General features: G+C 45.4%; 1 pseudogene; it reads right to left on the bottom strand.

Moving 5' to 3' along the window:
• Positions 1–962: 962 nt before the first annotated feature.
• LOC119828116 lies at positions 963–1,409 on the bottom strand (annotated as a pseudogene).
• Between the last annotated feature and the right edge of the window lie 18,739 nt (positions 1,410–20,148).

The raw sequence follows: 20,148 nt of genomic DNA, 5'->3' as shown, positions 1-20,148 counted from the left end.
CTTAACTGAGTCAGGATCAGATGTGAGGGACCCTAAAAATAGATCTTGGAGACGAGATTCAGTGTTCTTTCACGGAACCTGCTCTTTAGACTTCCGTGGGAGCCTAAGCTAAATCCTCCTGCTTTCTCTCTGATTTAATAAAGACTGTCCCGTAGAGGCTGGTGCGATGACTCCGTTGGTCAAGGCGCGTGTCATTGAGCCTGATGGTCCGAGTTCAACCCCCGAGACCCATGCGGCTTAAGGAGAGCGCCAGCTCCCAAAAGTTGTCTTCTGACCTCCACATGAGTGCTGTGGCATGTGCACTCCCCAATAAATAATATATAAACGTAAATAAATATTGTCCAGCGCAGCAAGAACCAATTGTAAAAGCGAGTCTGTCATTCTTCATTCCGCCGTGCAGGGCTTTTCTTTACAGAGAAAGTAATATTTATTATCTCAAAAGGACTATTTCAGAGGGTTATCAGACCGAGTGGGCCCACTGCTGCCACAAACAACCTCTGCATGGAGTGGCTCAGTACAATAGAACCTCGCTTCTCATGTGTGTCAAATGTGGGTCAATGCTGCGGGGCGACTCTGCTCCACGTGGTCACGTGGGGACCCAAATTCTGCCCCCCCCCATGACTCTACCTTCCTTTAGGTCCTTGTAATTCTCTCATGACAGTTGAGGAAAGGAAATTCTCTTTGCAACAGAAACGTTTTTATGAAGCCCTTACAATATGGGAATATAAAATAGATAAACCAAACATTTGTTGATAATAAACCATAACTTTATTTAAAGCAATTCTTTGGTATACATATACTTTTACCACTTATTTCAGAGGAGTGAATTTGCATATGAATGAGATGGGTGTGCTTGTTTATTCTTTTTTTTGAGAATTAGGTAAACTTCATATTACAAAACCAAAGTAAGTATAATTTTGAAGAATAAGAATATCTTCAAAAAATCCAGTTACAATTTAACTGAAGTAGATGTGAACACAGGGTTGGTGTCTACTGAGGAAGGTCATGTTCCTCTAATATATGAAAAGATAACGAGATACACTTTCTTAGTCATCGAGGAAGAAATTTTCTTTCTTGACAAGCTGGTACTATTTCTTTTTTGTAGCTCTTTTCCCTTCTCCTTTCTTTGGTTTCACCTTTCCACGGAGCTTCTTTAGACGTCTTTGCTCATCCTTAAAATCCTGATGCTCATCTCTGTAGAGGCCAAGGAAACGGAGTGTGCCCATGAGTGCAAAATACGTGTTGTGATTTGGATACCAGTCGTAAGTCTCTTTCTTTTTGGCCAAGGGCTGCTCCCTGAACATATTCACCACTTTCATGGACTTTCAATCGGTAGGCCTGGCCACTTCACCAAAGATCCGGGCACTTAGACGAGACATACGTAGTGCATATTCTGAAAGCGAAGCCATTTCTTAAGCTGTGAGGTACAAGATTCCCTGCGTCTGACCTTGCTCGCGCGCCGCTTGTTTATTCTTATACAAAGGCTTGAGTATGGTTGTGAATTTGATGCTGCAGGGCGTGGAGCATCTTCAATGGTGTTCAGAGGTGAGTGATACTTTGATTTTATAACTGTAGTGCTGAGAACACTGCTTTGTATAAGCATAGCACAAAAATGGCAGAAATATGGGACATTGAAAACATCATTGGGAATTCTGTCCCAAAGCCAAGTCACTAACATTTTACGAAACTCAAATAAAAAATTCTAACAGCCAAGTGTGGTGGTACCACAGGCCTTTAATCTGCCCTTGGGAGACAAAGGCAAGTGTGTAGTGGCGTTTTATTTGTATTTTAATAAATAAAACTTACCTGAGGATCAGAAAGTCAAACAGCCACACTGGTCAGCCTTACAGACCGGGAAGCAATGACATACACCTTTAATCCCAGCAGCCACACCAGCTTCCATAGAAACCAGGCAGCGTGACATGCTCACTTGTGCACACGTGTGCTCAGAGGCACAACTGCAGTGTGCATTGCAGCTTGGATGAGCACCGGAAACTCCTCAGGCTCATTATGCATTTGACCTTGGGTTCATCCTTGGTTGGTGCAGCCGCAGAAGCCGTTTACTGTTGCCAAATCCTCCACACACACACCACATTCAGAGCTAAGTAACCTTTAGTTACAGAAGCCCAGCAGTATGTGACCTGCTGGGGGGATAACACATAGCATGTCCTCGGTATTGCTTGTTGTTGCTGTGAAACACAGTATGCGCATTCCTCCCAGACCACAGTATCAGCTTCTACAGTTATCCAATAAAATGGCTGGATTGTTTCTGCTTACCATTCATCCTAATATTAAAATATTTTATCAGTGCAAATATTTTATGCTGTTGTTATGATCCGCTTGTGTCTTTCATACCTAGGGAAGAGCAACTCTCATTTGTGGGTCTGGAATTGACGGCTGGTGTAATCAGTGAGCTCACTGGCGAAAGGAAGCCCACAGGTTTGCTAAATGAAACCTGAAGAGAGATCTAGACCCGCTGTAATGTTCGCAAGGGACACTAGATGGCACTGTCTCACAGGCAGATGGAGGCTCACTCTACCTCTCTAAAGACTTCAAGTCCTAAATGCAGATCCAAAATAAGATGGTAGGACCAGTATAAAAAATTCTTTTTCTGTTATGAATATTGTGGAGAGAAAATATCTCTAAACATTCTTGAAATTTTCTTCATTTATTTTTATTTTTATTTATTTGTTTTTTTGAGATAGGGTTTCTTTTTATAACAGTCCTGGCTGTCCTGGAACTTGCTCTGTAGACCAGGCTGGCCTCAAACTCACAGAGATCCGCCTGCCTCTGCCTCCCGAGTGCTGGGATTAAAGGCGTGCGCCACCACCGCCCGGCTTCTCCATTTTTTTTAATTTTTATTTTATTTTTTAATTTTTTATTTTTATTTTTTTATTTTTTATTTTTTATTTATTTATTTATTTTTTTGGTTTTTCGAGACAGGGTTTCTCTGTGGCTTTGGAGCCTGTCCTGGAACTAGCTCTTGTAGACCAGGCTCCGTTTTTTTTTTAATACCCGGAAGCCAACAGACTAAGTAGGTTTTCTCAGACTGGTATCTCTTCCCTGCTTGCATGTACAATTTTGTTTCTGGACATGGTGAGGGCTCCTAAGAGAAGTTCTTCTTTTCCCTGTATGTGTTGGTAGGGAGAGCCATTGCACTGCCCAGCCTCGAGTGGAAACCAGGCAAGATTTTGTTGGTTACTTAGATCTAGCTCCCATCTGTATGTTTTTTTTTCTTTCCTTTTGTTTTTTTCTAGAGAACCAAGCAATGAGTATCAGTTCAACACATGTGATGATGATAATGAGTCTTCAGAGGGAAACTCGCCAGTGATAAGACGTCAGAGCAGCGGTGGGCGCTGAGATTCGGGTATGTGCCAGGCGCGGTGGGCGCTGAGATTCGGGTATGTACCAGGCGCGGGTCCAACTCTTTTTCTGTCACTTCCTCGGTCCTGGTCCAGCCCGGCCTGGAGTCTGCTGTTATTTACTGTTAGTTTGTAGGTGAGGAGGTAGGGGCGAAGAGAGTTTCGGTACTTCGCACAGTCTCGGCGTAAATAGGAAATCTGGGATTTTAAGGCAGGTTTATTTGTTCATATTTAGTAGTTCCCACGACCCTCCAGGTGTCAAAAGCTCTTTAACAAAGTCCCAAAAGGCCTTAAACTTACTATGTCTCATCTGGCCTTATAAGTCTAAAAAGAAAAACAAAAACAATCAAAACAAAACAAAAACCCCAAAACCTCAGTCTGTAAACCTCCAGCTTCCTTCGTGCTGACATTACAAAGGTGTGTCCCCAAACCATATGTAAGTTGACCCTGAAGTCAAGTTTTTTAAATTGCTTTAAAGGCATGTCATAACCCAGCCGTGGGAACAGTCTAACAGCTGTTGGGCCTTCTGAATTTCATGAGTGCAGCTGAGCTTGGACCCGGCTTGCTTACGCCGTTAGCTGATGGCCACACCGCCTAGACTGAACCCCACAATTAGATCAGAGGTGATGATGTATTTTTGTCCCTCACTTCCACCAGTATCCGACTGAGCCGGTGCTCAAGACCGTTTGTCAGATAAAGAATCCGAGCCAACACAGTTTCTAAATAAAAATAGAGATAAAAATATACATGATCCGTTTTCCTCTAATTTGTTCTTGTACCTGTATGAAGTCAAGATGAGAAAGCATTTTACCACATTTTTATTGTGTTAAGCAATAAAAACAATTCAGAAAATTTACATTTGAAATCAGGACTGCTCTTGGGACAGGGCTCCAATCCTGAAAGAGCCCTTGTCCCCTGGACTCAACACACAGTCTCATAGAGATGATCACCCCAGGCCATCTGAAGAAGGTGAAATAAAACCCTGCATTAAGTATAGAGGGAGGAGTGGCCTTGGGGGTAAAGCGGGTGCCCGGAGAGGGAGGGTGTTGGAGGAGGACAGGCAGGTGTGGGCGGTGATGGATGCTGTGGCCGCTCTCTGCTACCCCCAGAGGCCTGATCTCTGGAGAAGCAAGCTTGATGCTCCCGGCACCCCTTTTCTCCAGAAAGTGCCCGCTTCTAACTTTTGCACTAAATCTCATCTTTAATGAGAAGCAGGCTTTGGTATCAGCAATAGTTCTGGAGCCTTCTCTGCCCGCTGTCAGGTTTGTGGGTTTTATTTTTATGTGTGTAATTGGAAAATTCCCTGGTGGCACTGGTGAGAAACATTAATGTCACTGCAGAGATGGGCTCTCTGTCCAACCTATGGGATTGGGCAAGCTTCCGAAAGTGAATCCCATCAAAGAGGTGAGGGTCAGCTGGGCAATTTCGAGCGTCATTCTGGCGGGACTTTGTTCCGTGCTGTTAGGGGAGGGTAACTACCTGGGCACGATGAGGCCTCAGCCAGCAATGGCAAAGCATAAAACACCTTTACGACCCCTGCAGTGGCAGAGCCGGTGGCTGCTCGTGAGACCCAGGACCAGGACCTGGTCTAACTTTATCTACAACTGCAACTCCTAACGTCCTGACAGGGATGTCCTACCTCCGCCACCGTACCTCTCTTGGCTCTCCCTTATTGTCTCCAAAATTAGGTGGGAAACATATTCAGATTGTACTCAAAATGCACGCAGAATCTTGCCTCTGTGGTCCTCAACCACAATTTTGTTGGAAAATGTGAAGGGAGGTTATTTCTCACTTAAATAATCCTGTAATCAAGTGTCGGTGTGGATGAGTCGCACCGAGGTCACATGTGCCAACATAAGTCCAAACATAGGAAAGATTTACACTGGTTTAGGGAACTTGGCCCTCCACGGTGAAGACTCCCAGTCTTGCCGATGGAGAGAATGCCCCCTTGCCACTCAGTGGGAACTCGCTCCACACCCCTCCTCCACTTTCATGTCTAAATCTACAAAATGTTTGGACTTATAGTTAATAGACCTGTGTTTGTGTAAATCAGCTCCTATAAACCATTCACTTGAGAATGGGGAGCTGGTCATTTTTATGACTCAAAGGAGAGTAAAAGTGGCCCGATGTAGGGCAGCCTCAAGTTTTGTGATTGGGCTATTAAGTTCCTGTTAGCCCCATCCTGTCCTGACCCTTCTGCATGTCTCTTGGAACTTGTAATTGCTCTAGTAAGAACTGAGCTAAAAGGCAAGCCAGCTCCACCTCAAAACACACACACACACACACACACACACACACACACACCAGCAAATAAAGACCCCTGGATTCGCAAGCATACTTACAGCTTGGGAAGCCACTCCACTGTGACTTCCGGTGGGGGCAAGAGTGGGGTATGGAGGAATCTATCGGACCCCAAATTGCCTTTTGCTGCCTCAGTTTATGTAAACAGTCCTACGGCTTCTCCTGTTTTGCTTGTTTGTTTTTTGAGACAAGGTTTCTCTGTGTAGCCCAGGCTGTCCTGGAACTCACTCTGTAGACCAGGCTGGCCTCAAACACACAGAGATCCACCTGCCTCTGCCTCCTGAGTGCCGGGATTGAAGGGCATGCCTTTAATCCCAGCACAGGGGAGGTAAAAGTAGACAGAGCTCTGTGATTCAAGGGCAGCCTGGTTTACAGCGTGAGGTTTCAGGACAGCCAGAGCTACACAGAGAAACCCTGTCTTAATGAATTAATTAATTAATCAAAAAACAAAAGCAGTAAAAAGCGTACATTATATCTAGTTGTATTTTGTAATTAGTGGTGGAGTTTTAAAAACTTTCAATGGCTGAGTCTCCCCTGAAATCTACTCCATCGGGGTTTCTGGGGTGTGAGGTCCAGGCAAGGCTAGTTCTCCACATTCCCAGGAGACTGTGATGTGCCATCAGGGTTGATGACCACTGTGAAATATTGGCTTATGCAGGGGGTGCTCCCTCTGCTGTTTAGAATTAATATTTCAATCACTGTAGCCATTTTCAGTGGCAATTCAATTCCATTCCACAGCAATTTTGGATGCCTATAAAATACTAATTGTTCTGGAAGCTATGTGTCAAGAGAAAGGAATGTGCTCTAGCCTGAGTTCAACAAGGCAGTTCACCAACCATGGACTGAGTGCCTGCCTTCTCCCAGACAGACAAGCATCTACGTCTCCATTTTGGGGAGACTGTTCAAGATGTAGATTTTGTGTGTAGATACATGGAACACAAAAGGTATTAATAAAACAGTACTAGCTTTTAAACTAACTCATATATGTTTAGGAAATCACTGCATTTCTACAAGCTGACAATTTGTTTGGAGAGAATCTGTAAACCTATTATTAGAAGCAGCACTGTGGAAGGATAGAGCCTCAGACTCTCCCACATACCAGCTAAGTATCCTTGAGCGAATCCCTTCGGTAGTTTTAGAGTCTGTCCTGCTTCCACAGAAGGAAGTCATAATACTGCACCATACATGACAAGGGTTTTAAAAAGACAATAAAAGATTCTCCTCCTCCCCCCATATATCAGTGGTAAAATGTGGGATAGTTTGAGCACACTCTGATACTCCCGAGACTGACAATAAAGTTTACTTTGGATCAGAAGATGGAGCTAGCTATTAGCTAAACAAAATTAGCCATAGAGGTTTTGGAGGATCAAGGACATATAGAAGATACAGGAAGCAGTAGGGAGGGGCTTAGAAAGATTCTCAGCCCTTTTAGGTCAAGGAAGGAGAGAGAAAGAGAAGGTCACTAGTTGCTTCTCTGATTCTTCTCTGATCATTCAGTTTCCTACCCCAATATCTGACTCCTGAGTTTCTATTGATAAAGAATAATTAGATAAACACCTCATCTGGTGCCACATTGGATGCCAGATAAAACACCATTTTGTCTATATAAATAGGAAAGGTTTTAGTTCTAACACAGTGAGACTATACAATAAACAATTATCACATAAGAATTACATTCATAATGTCCAGTACATTTGCATTTGATAAATTCAGAGAAAATACTCCATTATTTATCCTGTCTTGATGAATTCAAAGTTTTGTATCTAATCACTTTCTAACTTGTGTTACTAACCTAAAACTATCTTTTTAGACCTCAAAACATTTTCTTAGATAAACGATTTAAGCTTTTGTCTTTCAGCCTTACGTTATACTTCTTTTGTGAGTTTCTTTTCTGAATTTGGTAACAAGGAAAACTGTAACTATAACTATCTCATCCTCAACTCCATCAGAGACCTGAGGAGAATATAATGTTACCTCAGTAAACAGGAAGAGCAGAGCAAACAACTTCCAAAACTATAGAAATGACAGAAACAGCTGGATGCCTGGACAGTCAACCAAGGTTCCTCTGAAATGTTGGGGCATCCATCTTTGGCCTAGAATATCTGACAGACCTTTTTGTGCAGCAGAGATTTTGAAGGACTATCCTACCTAGTCTTGGTGAAGTTTGGCAGTCACCTTCTTTTGTGTTCTGCTCATCCAGTTTGGACAGTATAATGTTAGCCGTTGAAGCAAGGGCAGTTTTTTTTCCCAAATGACTAACTTTGTCATGTGGCAAGAAAACTCCATATGGAGACTGTCTAGCTGGGCAGAGAATGTGTGTGGTATACAGCCTGGCTGCGTATCTGGGGACTGAGACTGTGTGGTAGTGACAGCAATAGTAAAAGCCCAAGCAGTGTCAAGACACTGACCTGGTGTGGCAGTGGCCTGAGGAGAGGGTCCAGGGAAAGCCCACAACCCATAGCGAGAGGAAGCTAGCTACCTGAAAAGTTGACACAGAATTTGCAGAAGAAGCCTGCATGGGGAGAAGTGAGGGTACAGGGCCACCTGAATGACAGAGCCTCACTAACTTGGGAGTGGGGAACGTTTGGGCTGGGGATGGGTGGCACCTGGAAGCTGCTATAGAGAGGCTGAAAGGGGAAAACCCCAGACTTGCAGGGAGGGCCTGGGAGGAGGGAGGGAAAGCCAGTCACGGTGGTGACTCCAGAGACTGCAAAGTTGGTGGCAAGTGGCTGCCTTGTGATCTTGTGCCCTGTGTTGAATACCAAATGAAGCATTTATTTAATTATTCTTTATTAATAAAACCTCAGGAGTCAGATATTGGGGTAAGAACCTGAATGATCAGAGAAGGTGGAAAAGTGACCAGTGACCTCCTCTCTCTCTCTTTCCTTGATCCCAAAGGGCCGAGGATCCTTCTAAGCCCCTCCCTACTACTTCCTGTGTCTCTCTATATATGTTCTTGGTCCTCCAAAATCTCTGTTGTTAATTTTGATCAGCTAGTAGCCAGTTCCACCCTCTGATTCAAAGTAAACCTTATTGCCAGTCTCAGGAGTATCCGAGTGTGATCAAATTATCCCACAATCGTAAATAAACTATTTTTTAAAAAAGAAGAATAGAGGCTGGAGAAATGGTTCAGCAGTTAAGAGTACTCACTTTTCTCACCAAGGACCCAAGTTTGGTTCTCAGCACCTGTGTCAGGTGGCTCACAACCACCTATAACTCCAGTTCCTGGGGATCTGATGCCCTCTTCTGGCCTCCGTGAGCACCTCTATGCATGTGATGCACATGAACCTTTTCAGGTACACATAAACAAACAAAATCTTTTTAAAAGAACGTTGAGATACAAAGGCGACCTTTTAGCTCCCAGACTAAACCTGCAGCCAGATCAACATATACTGTTCCGAACACTCAGAGGAGGGAAGCAAAAACTCTGGAATGATTCCTTTTGGCTTTTGTGTTTTGTTTCTTTTTCTTTCCCATGGTGCTGGAAATAAAAATCCAAGGCATCATGCATAGTAGGCAAAGCCCTCAACTACCAAGCTCACTCCTAACCCTTGGGCTGTCCAAAACAAGACCTTAGTACATCACCCACACTGGCATGGAAGACCTGTGTCAGTCTCTGAGCACTGGGAATAAACCACTGTGCCCAGATAAACCACGTGATTTCTTTGAACAGCTGTAGTGTAAAAATGAACACCAATAATCATCCTACTCCATAATGGTTGTTTAGTAAAAACAACACGCATCATAAAGTGCTTAGATTGCACAAAATTAACTCTTTGGGATAGTGTGCTCTAATCATTCCATGGTTTTTAAGACCCCCTTCCACTTTTGGGGACCTCTTATCTTGGTTGGGGAGGGATGACTATGGGCAAGGAAAAGGATTCAGACTAGAAGCGGAAGCCCGTTATAATCACTCAGGCAACTGGGTCTTACTCAGAGGCACTCAAAGTGAAGGCCTGAAGCCAATAGGAAAGCTGTCTTCCTAGACGGGTGAGAAACTGGGAGACTCTGCCTTTGCAGAATTGAAAAGTCAGACAGGTACATGCACTCAACAGGCAAAGGAGCTCAGAATGATGAGAAATAGTTGGGTGCATGGGTCCTGTCTTCACTCTTCAGGAAAAATGGACAGTCTCCTGAGTTCACAGACGCAGCCTCCCGTGGAGCCCAGGCTCTTACATGACCGTAGGCCTATGCCACACCCAAGTCTTTCTTGGTGATACACAAATTCTGAGGTTTCCAGCCATGGCAGCTTAGATTTGGTGAAGTATAGCATATTGTAATGTTTTAAGTTACTAATTTAGAATCCTCTGCGGCAGCCAGAAGTGATGGCATATGCATTTAGTCCCAGCACTCAGGAGGCAGGGGCAGGAGGATTGCTGAGTCTGAGGCCAGCCTGGTCTACAGAACTAGTTTCAGCATAGCCAAGGCCGTACAGAGAAGTCCTTTCTTGAAAAACAAAGCAAACAAAAAATCCACCCCAGGACCACTGACGTGGCTAAAGTGAAGGTGTGAGCTAGATGAGGTCAAAAGGTGTCTTGAATCCATCATTCCTATGCTTGCTGCAAAAGCAAGGGATGGTTTCCCCTGCCATCAAAATGCAGGAGAACAGATTGAGATCCTTTGCAGATTTTTCTTTTCTTCCTGTAACCGCTCAGAACAAGGCGGGTGTGTGAGCACTCCTGCCCACTTGTGCAAAATGTATATAAACCAAGTACTAGTCTTCCACCACCTTGAAGATGAAGATTTTGTCGAAATGTGTACAGGTTTTCTTTAGACCATATCTCTACATGTTTATGGTATTTCTTGGAGCATCATTTCCCCAGCAGGGCTGCAGAGATGACGCAGTGGTCAAGATGAAGGCCTGAGTGTGGATCCCTAGCATCCACGTGAATGCCATGTAAATGTGACAGCAAGCCCAAAGGGGGACCAGAAGATGCCGGGTGGGAGTTCCATGGCCAGCTAGTCTAGCCAATCAGTGAGCTCCGGGTTTAGTAAGAAACACTGTAGAGCTGCAGAGACAGCTAGCTGGTTAAGAGCATATTCTGGCCAGGCGGTGGTGGCACACGCCTTTAATCCCAGCACTCGGGAGGCAGAGGCAGGCGGATCTCTGAGTTTGAGGCCAGCCTGGTCTACAAGAGCTAGATCCAGGATAGGCTCTAGAAACTACAGGGAAACCCTGTCTCAAAAAACCAAAAAAAAAAAAAAAAAAAAAAAAAAGCATATTCTGCTCATCTTTGGAACAAGTTCAGCTCTTAGCACCCATGTAGGGCTGCTCACAACTGCCTGCAACCTTAGCTCCAGGGGGATTTGATGCCTCTGGACTTCCTGGGCACCCACATTCATATGCACACACACACACAGAGACATACACATGGTTAAACATGATTTTTTAATGTAAAAAAAAAAACAAGACGTATGATAAAGACACCCTGTATTGACCTCTGACCTTCACGTATACATGCATGCATGAGCCTACATATTACACACACACACACACACACATGCACACATAAACACACATATGCAAGCCTACACTATCACACAGAGGGAGAAAGACAGAGAGACCATTACAGCAACACAATCCTCATCTCAGTTTCCCGAGCAGAATGTTAAATGGTCAGCAATACCCTACAATTCTGGAAAGTCTCTCCACAGGGAGACGAGTTTGTAAGTAGAGCTGCCGCTGTCATCTGGCCTCGGTAGTACAAGTGGGCTCAAGTGCTAGGCTGGAAGGGGGCACCGGATGAGAGGGACAGAGCTGCCGGCTGCATCTATCCCTTCCCAGTGGGGTCCCGGAACCTGCAAGCCTTGGGTGCCACATTTCTTCACTTGGTAAAGAGTAGAGCAGGGGGGGGGGGGTTTAGCTCACCAGAGACTTTAACATTTCTAAGCCTGAGCTCAAAGCATATAATTGTAGGCACTTGAACTTACAGTCTAAAATATACTACAAAATGTCATCTGTACATAGAAATAATCACGGTAGTCAGAGTGACTTGAAATGGCAGTGTTCCATAGGGTGGTGTTAAGGGTCTACTGACTGGTTCTTTTTCTCCTGGATTTTCAGCGTGGCATACAGCTGACACCATGAACTTGGCTGATGTCATCTTGCTGCTTGTGCTCTTGTGGAGCGAGTCTTGTATCAGACGCCGTCTCTATGGCAGCCTCAGAGCCGTCTCATTCCTTTGCCAGCTGTATGATGTAAGCGTGGTCTGATGTTGTCAGCAATGAGCTTCAGAACAGATCTTATGTTTTTTCCATGAGCCATTAAGAAATGGAAAATGCACGAATTTTCCCCACTTTGGTCAAGTTTGACTCCCCAAAAGTAAGTAGCAAACAGTAGCATGAGACATCATCCAAATGCCTAGTGAAAGAGCAGAGGGTTTATATGGGATGAGGGTTTAGGGGAGGTTTGCTAACATGGCATCCTTCCCTTAAATTTCCCCTCCCATCACTTAAATAGATTTAATAAAGTGAATTCTGCAAGCAATGAGACCTTACTTGCTTCTCAGAACACCGTTTCAAGGAGGAGTCCAAACTGGCAGAGGAGTGAGGCTGGCTGGACCCGGCTGCGATACAACTGCATAAGTCGGGGTGCAAGGCGGGGAGCAGATCAGTGGCAACCTCTTTTCCCAGCTGTCGCAGCTGTGCCTTTTCAGTCCTACCAGGCTCCCAGGAGGCCTTCAAAGCAACTCCTTGCCTGTGGAATTTCAGTAAATTATTTGCTTAGAAGCTGAGACGCCACAGAAGCAACTGGCTCCGCTGCCCGTTAAGTGTTGTGTTTCGGGGTATTAGCTTAGCGATCTCCTTCTTCAGGGTCGGAGCGGACTATGTAACTCTGGTTGAGGTGCAAAGCCAATGTTTTCTTTGTACGGGAATGCTGTTCATGCTTTCTATTTATAAAGCAGGTGCCCAGCGGGTAAGCCGTCCTGTGAACTGCCTAATGTGACTGTATCTGCATCCACCACCGCCAGACGTCACCGTTCCCACATGAAGTCAGGCGCTCCGATCTCCTTCCACGCTGGCAAACATGGGGCTTCAGCGGTGCTAGGTTTCTTTGGAAACAGTCTCAGAACCTCTTGGTTGCCTCCCTAGTAGCAATATTGATTGGCTCAGGGAGAAACTGAGGCACAGCGCTTCAAGCTTTCCTCCACGTGAAATTTGCCGTGGGTTTGTCTTACAGGCTAAGTACATGGCTAGCCTGTTTTGTAGGTAGCAAACTGAGGTTCACAGATGTAGATAAACGACAAACCAGAAACAACCCTACCTAGTTCCCACGAAGTTTCTACTGTGTCAGTTCAACACGATGCTTTTAAATATTTATTTATTTGTATTTTATGCATCCTGGTGTTGCCTGCAGTTTTGTCTGTACACCACATACATGCAGTGCCCATGAAGGCCAGAGGAGAGCGTCAGATTCCCCTGGAACTGGAGACAGACCATGTGGGTGCTGGGAATGGAACCCAAGTCCTTTGGAATAACACCCAGTGCTCTTAACCACTGAACCTTCTCTCTAGCCCTTTAATACAATACTTTAAATTTTCTTTGTGTGCCTATGTATGGGGGAGGGAGAGGGGTGCTGTGTGTGTGTGTGTGTGTGTGTGTTTGTGTGCAGGACACACTAATGCCAGAGTGCAAATGTGAGGTCAAAGCATAACTTTAGGTGTTAGCCTTCACCTTCCACCTAGCTTGAGACAAAGTCCCTCTTCTGGGGTTCGTTACTGTCTAGCCAGCCCAAGAACATGCCTATTGTTATTATTCTGTCTTGGCCTCTCCCTACAATAGGATTACACCTGGCTTTATGTGGGTGCTGGGGATTTGAACTCTGGTCCTCACCCTTAGACACCCAGTGCTTTACCTATGGGATCCACCTTCCCAAACCTACAGCGTACTTTACATTAAAAAGGGGCATGTGTGACTATAACCTCTAAGCTTTCTTCTGGCTCCTACACTCTGAGTGTGTGATTCCAAGCATAGCAACTGGTTTGTCATTTGCAAAGAGCGGCTCAGAGAGTTTTCAAGGCTGTGTCCTGAGCAGAGTCAGGAAAAACAAACAAACAAACAATAAAATAAAAATAAAACAAAGCAAAAAAAAAAAACCAAAACAAAACCCAAAGCTATGCAATAAAAAAGAAACTGAGAGAGTTTTGAAAGACACTCTGGTCGGCTCAACTGCCTGATGTTGAAAAGACTCACCGTCCCTCCAGCCTCCGAATTTTTCCTGAGGCTGTTCCACATAAAGCCAGCAGTTTTATTTTATATTTCTGAGTGGCATCGGGAGACCCACAAACCTACTCCCTCATGAAAACAAGATTTCAAAAATATGGGTTGTGTGGGAGAACGTTAATTTTTAAGCCTCCCCCCCCCCCAAACATGGCATGGAAGCATTTCTCTTTGTTTTTAAACACAGAGCGCATACTTTTGAAAGCCACAGAAAAGCTTTGGTCTTCAGCTCCTACTATTTATTTATTTTGCCATTATCTGACATGTCAGCAGTGTCTCCTAATGCCTTGTGTCACACAAAAGCAAGCACGCTCACATTACATTAATGACAGGGCTGAGATCATATAACTGACTGACTAGAAGTCTATGCCCCTATGGCTACAGAAAACATGACCCTAAATCCAGCCAGCTTTGGAAGAAAAGGCCCCACAATTACGGTGCAGCAACAAAGCTCAGGTTATATACAGTTTGATTGTTTCAGTGCTCCCTGCCCACCCATTCTCTTTTTTTCTACTGTTTATATGTGGTGGGATGAAGTCTAGTGGGAAATCTACCTTTTGGAATTTTAGACAAAATGCTCATTTGCCAAATACGTTCCGCAGGGTAAAACTAAATAGAGTGGGATCCTCTTATAATCCAGCTATTTGAAGTTAGGACTAAGCCCACCTGTAACTGTAATCGCAAACCTTTCCCATATGTCTCTGTGGTCCCCAAACGAGGTGAGTGTCAATATCATTTAAACATGTGCCCAGTCACTCCAGTGCCACATGATTTGATTTGATTTTAGTTAGTTAGCAACATAGCAACCAGCACTAACTGTGGGGACGAAGCCACCCCCTCTTTGGTCTGTTACCCAGAGGTCTGGACAGAGGTTTTCAGAACACCTGCCCATCACTATAGTCAACAGCAGCCAGAGCAGATCTGTCTTATGTCCTCCTCACGGCTGGGGCCTCTGAGGTGCACTCCCGTCCTTCCTGAGAGGCTGTCCGGGTTGTGTCTGGGCGGCTAGAGAAAGCTCCCACCGTTGCCCCGGTTCCCGCGGTGCCCGCAAGTGTTGACGCTTATTAATCTGTTTCTCGTCTTGCAAATGAACTTGTGCGTGACTAGCAGTGAAACTGTGCTCTGACAGCCCTCCGTGAAGGCTCCGCGGCAGGATGAGATCGTTACACTGAGCAGGGCTGTTCGGACTTGTTATTCTTTGTAATTACCTTCATTAAGTGAAAGCGTGTGTCAATCAACTTTGAACTTTAAATGTATGAGCAATTTGCAAGAAAAAGGCATTTCTATTTCCTACAGGCCCATGTGTGCTCGCAGATGAGTGTATATGAAGTATATGGCTATACGTTGTCTTAGAAATATGCTCCTGTGTTTTACTTTCTATGGAATTTCCCCCTGGTTTGCACTTGGTATCTCTCTTTCTTCAGTGCTGGTCATCAAATTCATGACCTGTTACACACTAAGCTACACCCCAGTCTACATCTTATAACCTCAAGTGCAGGGTGCACAATTCTGGAGAATGATGCTGGCAGGGGATGTTGAATAAATAGACAAGTCATGCATAAGTATGAGCAGACTTACTTTCTAAAATTTACTTGTTTTTAAATGTATATGTATTTGTGTTTTGCCTGCATGCATTTAAGTACCACCCTGGTCTTGCCTGGTGCCCACGGAGGACAGGAGAGGGTATCAGATCCCTTGAAATTGGAGGTACAGATGGTTATGAGCTGCCACAAGGGGGTCTAGGAACAGAATCTGGGTCCTCTAGTAGAAGAGCCGCCAATGCTCTGAGCCACTAAGCCATTTCTCCGACTCCTGAGCATACAGTTTTAAAATAAGAGCTCCCCTGAGGCTGGCAAGCATAGGGAATAGATTAGCAACATGGGACCCCACTTGATTTGGGTCATGTAACCCCCACACCGAGTCTAATAATGTACTTAGCAGACTGGTTCCTTCTCCTACCTGTACTATACACCATATCTCTTGGAATAATTCACCTAGCAGCCTTGCCCTCCTCCCCCATCTACAATGGACTATATCATACACCCCTCTCTGAACAATGGCATCAGTTTCTCCGCCCCTAACAAGAATCAAGTTTATACAGTTTCTATTCCAATATATTCCCAACGTGGCCAGGCCCAAAGAAGAGAAAGGCTGATTTGGCCTGACCAGGTTTGGGGTACTTGAGAAATAAGGCAAAACTGTGTCTTCAAGAGAACTTTGAGAGAGAATTCCTGTTTACCATCTTATGCGTATGAATAATTGGGCAGGCATAGGATCAAAATAAGAGGCATTATGGGAAGAGACATGCTCAAAAAACAATTTACGTGATCTAATCTGTCAATCGAAATAGAAAACCACCCTCACTACAGTTCTTCTCTGCACCCTATGAAAGAAAGGCACAAATAATAATTGGAGCCCGTGAGCATCTGCATTCATGGTTCCGCTGCTCACTTCCGGTGTGTTCTCGTCTTCTCTGTCGCACTGCTTCCTACAGGTGTGTGGGCTTTAATTTCAACTTTTTGAATAAGAGGCCAGGAACCTGGAAACACCTGACCGGACTGCAACCCTGGGTGGTACTCCTTATTCCGTCATAGAAATACACTCAGGAAAGCCATGCACAGTTGGCGCACACCTTTGATCCCAGCACTCTGGGGGCAGAGGCAGGAGGATCTCTGTGAGTTCGAGGCCAGCCTGATCTACAGAGTTCCAGGACAGTCAGGGCTACACAAAGAAACCCTGTCTTGGACCAACTTCCCCCACAACACCAAAAAGAAATAAAAAAAAGAAAGGAAGGGAGGGAGGGAGGGAGAGAGGGAGGGAGGGAGGGAGGGAGGGAGGAAGGAAGGAAGGAAGGAAGGAAGGAAATACATTCACACTAATTTCAACTGCACCTGCTTAGCAGAGATCATTCCGTGTGGATTTCTGTACATACTGCATGCCAAAAAAAAGTGGTATTGGAGCAGGCTTCACCCGGGCCTGGAATCTTACGTTGAAGTATTGCATGGAAGCATCCTGAATTTTGAATAAGTGTTGCTTGAGGTACATTTCAGTGAGCAATATAAACCAATGCCCTAGTCAGGGGTGGTGGTGAGGCTCAAGCTGGAGAGTTATAAGTTTAAAGGAAAAGAGGGGGGGGGGGGAGAAGAAGAAGGAGGAGGAGGAGGAGGAGGAGGAGGAGGAGGAAAGAGAGAGATGGGAGGAAATAGGAGAAAAATGTTTTAGAAAATTATTGGCTAGATGACTTTACTTTTAAAAATGTAAGGAAAGAGGTTGGAGAGATAGAAAGTTCAGGGGTTAAGAGCACGGGATGTTCTTCCAGAGGACCTGGGTTCAAACCCCAGCACCCACAATGTTCAGCTCACAACTGTCTGTACCTCATGTTCCAGGGAATCTGGCACCCTCACACAGACATACGTGTGGGCAAAACACCAATGGACATAAAATAAAAACAAATAAATTATTTTTATGTAATAAAAATAGATACATAAAAGAAAGTATAAGTAGTGAACCGGTGGTACCCTTCTCTCCCCTCGTGTTAGTGGATGCCCAACCCACATTTACAGCATCCCAATGCTACGGGAGATTACAAACAGAAAACCCTAACCTGCCGCTCAAAAGGTGATGTGGGAAAGAAAGAAAACTGTAGGATTAATTAGTTCAACTTCATCCTGGCCGGGTGTATACAGACTCTTTTTCTGCTTGTTCATGGCCACTTACTTCCACCAGGGGGTGTTCGGGGATAGAAAAATGGATGAAGTTGCTGGAGGGACCACAGCAATCTCCCTAGACCCCGCCAGCCTTCCCAACTTCTGCAGGGCCCTTTCTCAGATGCAACCTGCCTGCCTTCTCAGCCCCTCATCCGTCTCCAAGGCTGCTCCACCCCATGGCTCACACTTCCTGCTTTGGCCCTGATCCCCCCCCCCACACACACACCCTCAGAAGTCACCCATGGGTCCTCTTGTGAGTCTTTGTCAAATGATACCAGCCCCATGAGACCCACAATGTATTTTCACCTTGCAGCCTCCTCCTCCTCCCTCACATTCGCCTGGGCTAACTCCTGTAAACACTTGTAAACAGCACTTAAGATGTTCTGACGGTGTGACTGGGAGATAGTCCACAAATGTCTCAACTCTGGATCCAGGGTATGGGACACCCTCTTCCAGCTTTTGCAGCCTCTCATATAAACCCACACATCATGTAAGCTAAAATATTATTTTGTATACCCTAATTTCTGTACTGTTTGTCTCAGATCACAAAAGGTTGTTTCTGGGAGCATGGATTTTTGTTTTATTGCCTGATCTATTCCCTGTTTCTAAAACAATAGCAACGTGTAGAAACCAGTAAAAATCTTCTAGGTTGGTTTTTGCTTTGCTTTGTTTTGCTGTTAACACACAGGTAATTATTGAACATATCAGGAGTCCCTGTGACCGTATATAACAGGACTGTTCCTGTGGGACTATCCGTTGTTTGGACTTTGCAATCTCTCCTAGACACAGCCCTGGTGTGCGGTGTGAGGGAATAACTAGAAAGGACCCCTGGCACCTAGCGAGCAAGCAAGCGCAGAAAGGCAGCGCCTGCGGCCCTGGGAGGCCCAGCACTGGCAGGTAAGACCTGCCGCACCTTCCTGACTGTGTGGCCTCGGAAAGTCCCTGAACTCAGGTGTTCTCACTCTACGTAAAGGAGACACGTGCCTGGAAGGCTGTGGTGGTGCTTCTGTCCCAGCCTCTCCGCTAAATCCTCAGAAAAGGAACTGGGGGCTTTTAGTGTTTCAGGGGCTGGGAGGGCCATGGAGGGCGGGACAACAGAAAGTCTGAAACAGCCACAACAAAAGCCACGTGCCTCCCGAGGACAGGCAGAAGTGACTGACACAGACATGGAGCTGCTGAACAGTCTGAGAAAACTCAGGGAGCTTCCCGAGAAAGGAGTGCCTTTGTGGCACGGATAGGGGTGGGGTGTGAGTTGAGGGCGGGTCATTTAGGAGGGGCTGAAGTGGGGGTCTGTGTATCGGAGGGGAATGGGGTTGGCTATATGCCTCAGAGGAAGATCTTTAACACACAAACCCCTGGGCTGGGAAGAGGGCTTGTCTAGCTTGCACAGAGCCCTCGTTCACCCCCAGTCCTTCATAAACAAAGGTGGTAGTGCTTGGCTGTACAGGTTAAGATTGGTCCCCACCTCCCACCTGACACCAAGCTGGGGCATCTGGGAAAAGGGAACTTAGTTGAGAAAATGCCTCTGTCAGCTTGCCTGTAGGCAAGCCTGTGGGGCATTTTATTGATGGAGGTTCCACCCCACTGTGGGGTGGCAACCTAGGTCCTAGGCTGTGTAAGAAAGCTGGCTGAGCAAACCCCAGAGAGTAAGGCAGTAAGCAGCACACTGCTATGATCTGTAGCTCCGCCTTGACTTCCCTCTGTGATACACTGATGTGGAGTGTGAGCCAAATCAGCCTTTTCTCCCCAGGCTGCACTTGTCCACGGTGTTTACCACAGCAGTAGAAAGCAAGGCAAATAGGAAGCAATAGAAACTAGAACAATAGGGTATGCCTATAATTCTATCTCTCTACCCAGGGAGTGGAGGCAGGAGGATCAGAAGTTCAAGGTCCTTGGCTACTTAGTGAGTTTGAGGCCAGCCTGGGACACAGGAGACCCATCTCAAAAACAAAAACATAAACAAACAAACAAACAAACAAACAAAAAAAAAACAACCAACCAGCCAACCAGCCAGCCAACAAACCCAACCAGCTAATCAACTAACCAACCAACCAAAAAACTGTTAACCAAAAAACCAAACCACGAACCCTTCATTTCCTCCATAAGAAGTACTAGAAGTTCCTCAGGCCCCTGGAAGTGGGGAGAACTATTGAGATCAGTTCAGATAACTCATTTAAATTAACTGGGAGGAGGGGGAACATTTGAAATGATGCAGATGCATCCACGCTGTACATACAGAAGCTACTGCACACTCCAAAGAGAAGGGAAGTACCTGTGGCAATGGTGGCTCACGTTTTCCTGTTTCATGCTAACTGTACTGACTGTAAATATTCTAGCCAACAGACTATTGTAGGGACTGCCTGGTTCTTCCCATGAGCCTTCTGTGGTGGTTTGAATAGGAATGGCCCCCATAGACTCGTGTGTTTGGATGCTTGGACGCTATTAGGAGGTGTGGCCTTGTTGGAGGAGTGTGTCATTGTGGGGATGGACTTTGCGGTCTTAGATGCTCAGACTAGGCCTAGTGTCTCAGTCACTTCCTCCTGCCTGCAGATTCAGTG

Source organism: Arvicola amphibius, chromosome 12, assembly GCF_903992535.2.
Source record: "Arvicola amphibius chromosome 12, mArvAmp1.2, whole genome shotgun sequence".
Lineage (NCBI taxonomy): Eukaryota > Metazoa > Chordata > Mammalia > Rodentia > Cricetidae > Arvicola > Arvicola amphibius.
The sequence above is the reverse complement of the archived record's forward strand: the minus strand, read 5'-3'. Positions and strand labels throughout refer to the sequence as shown.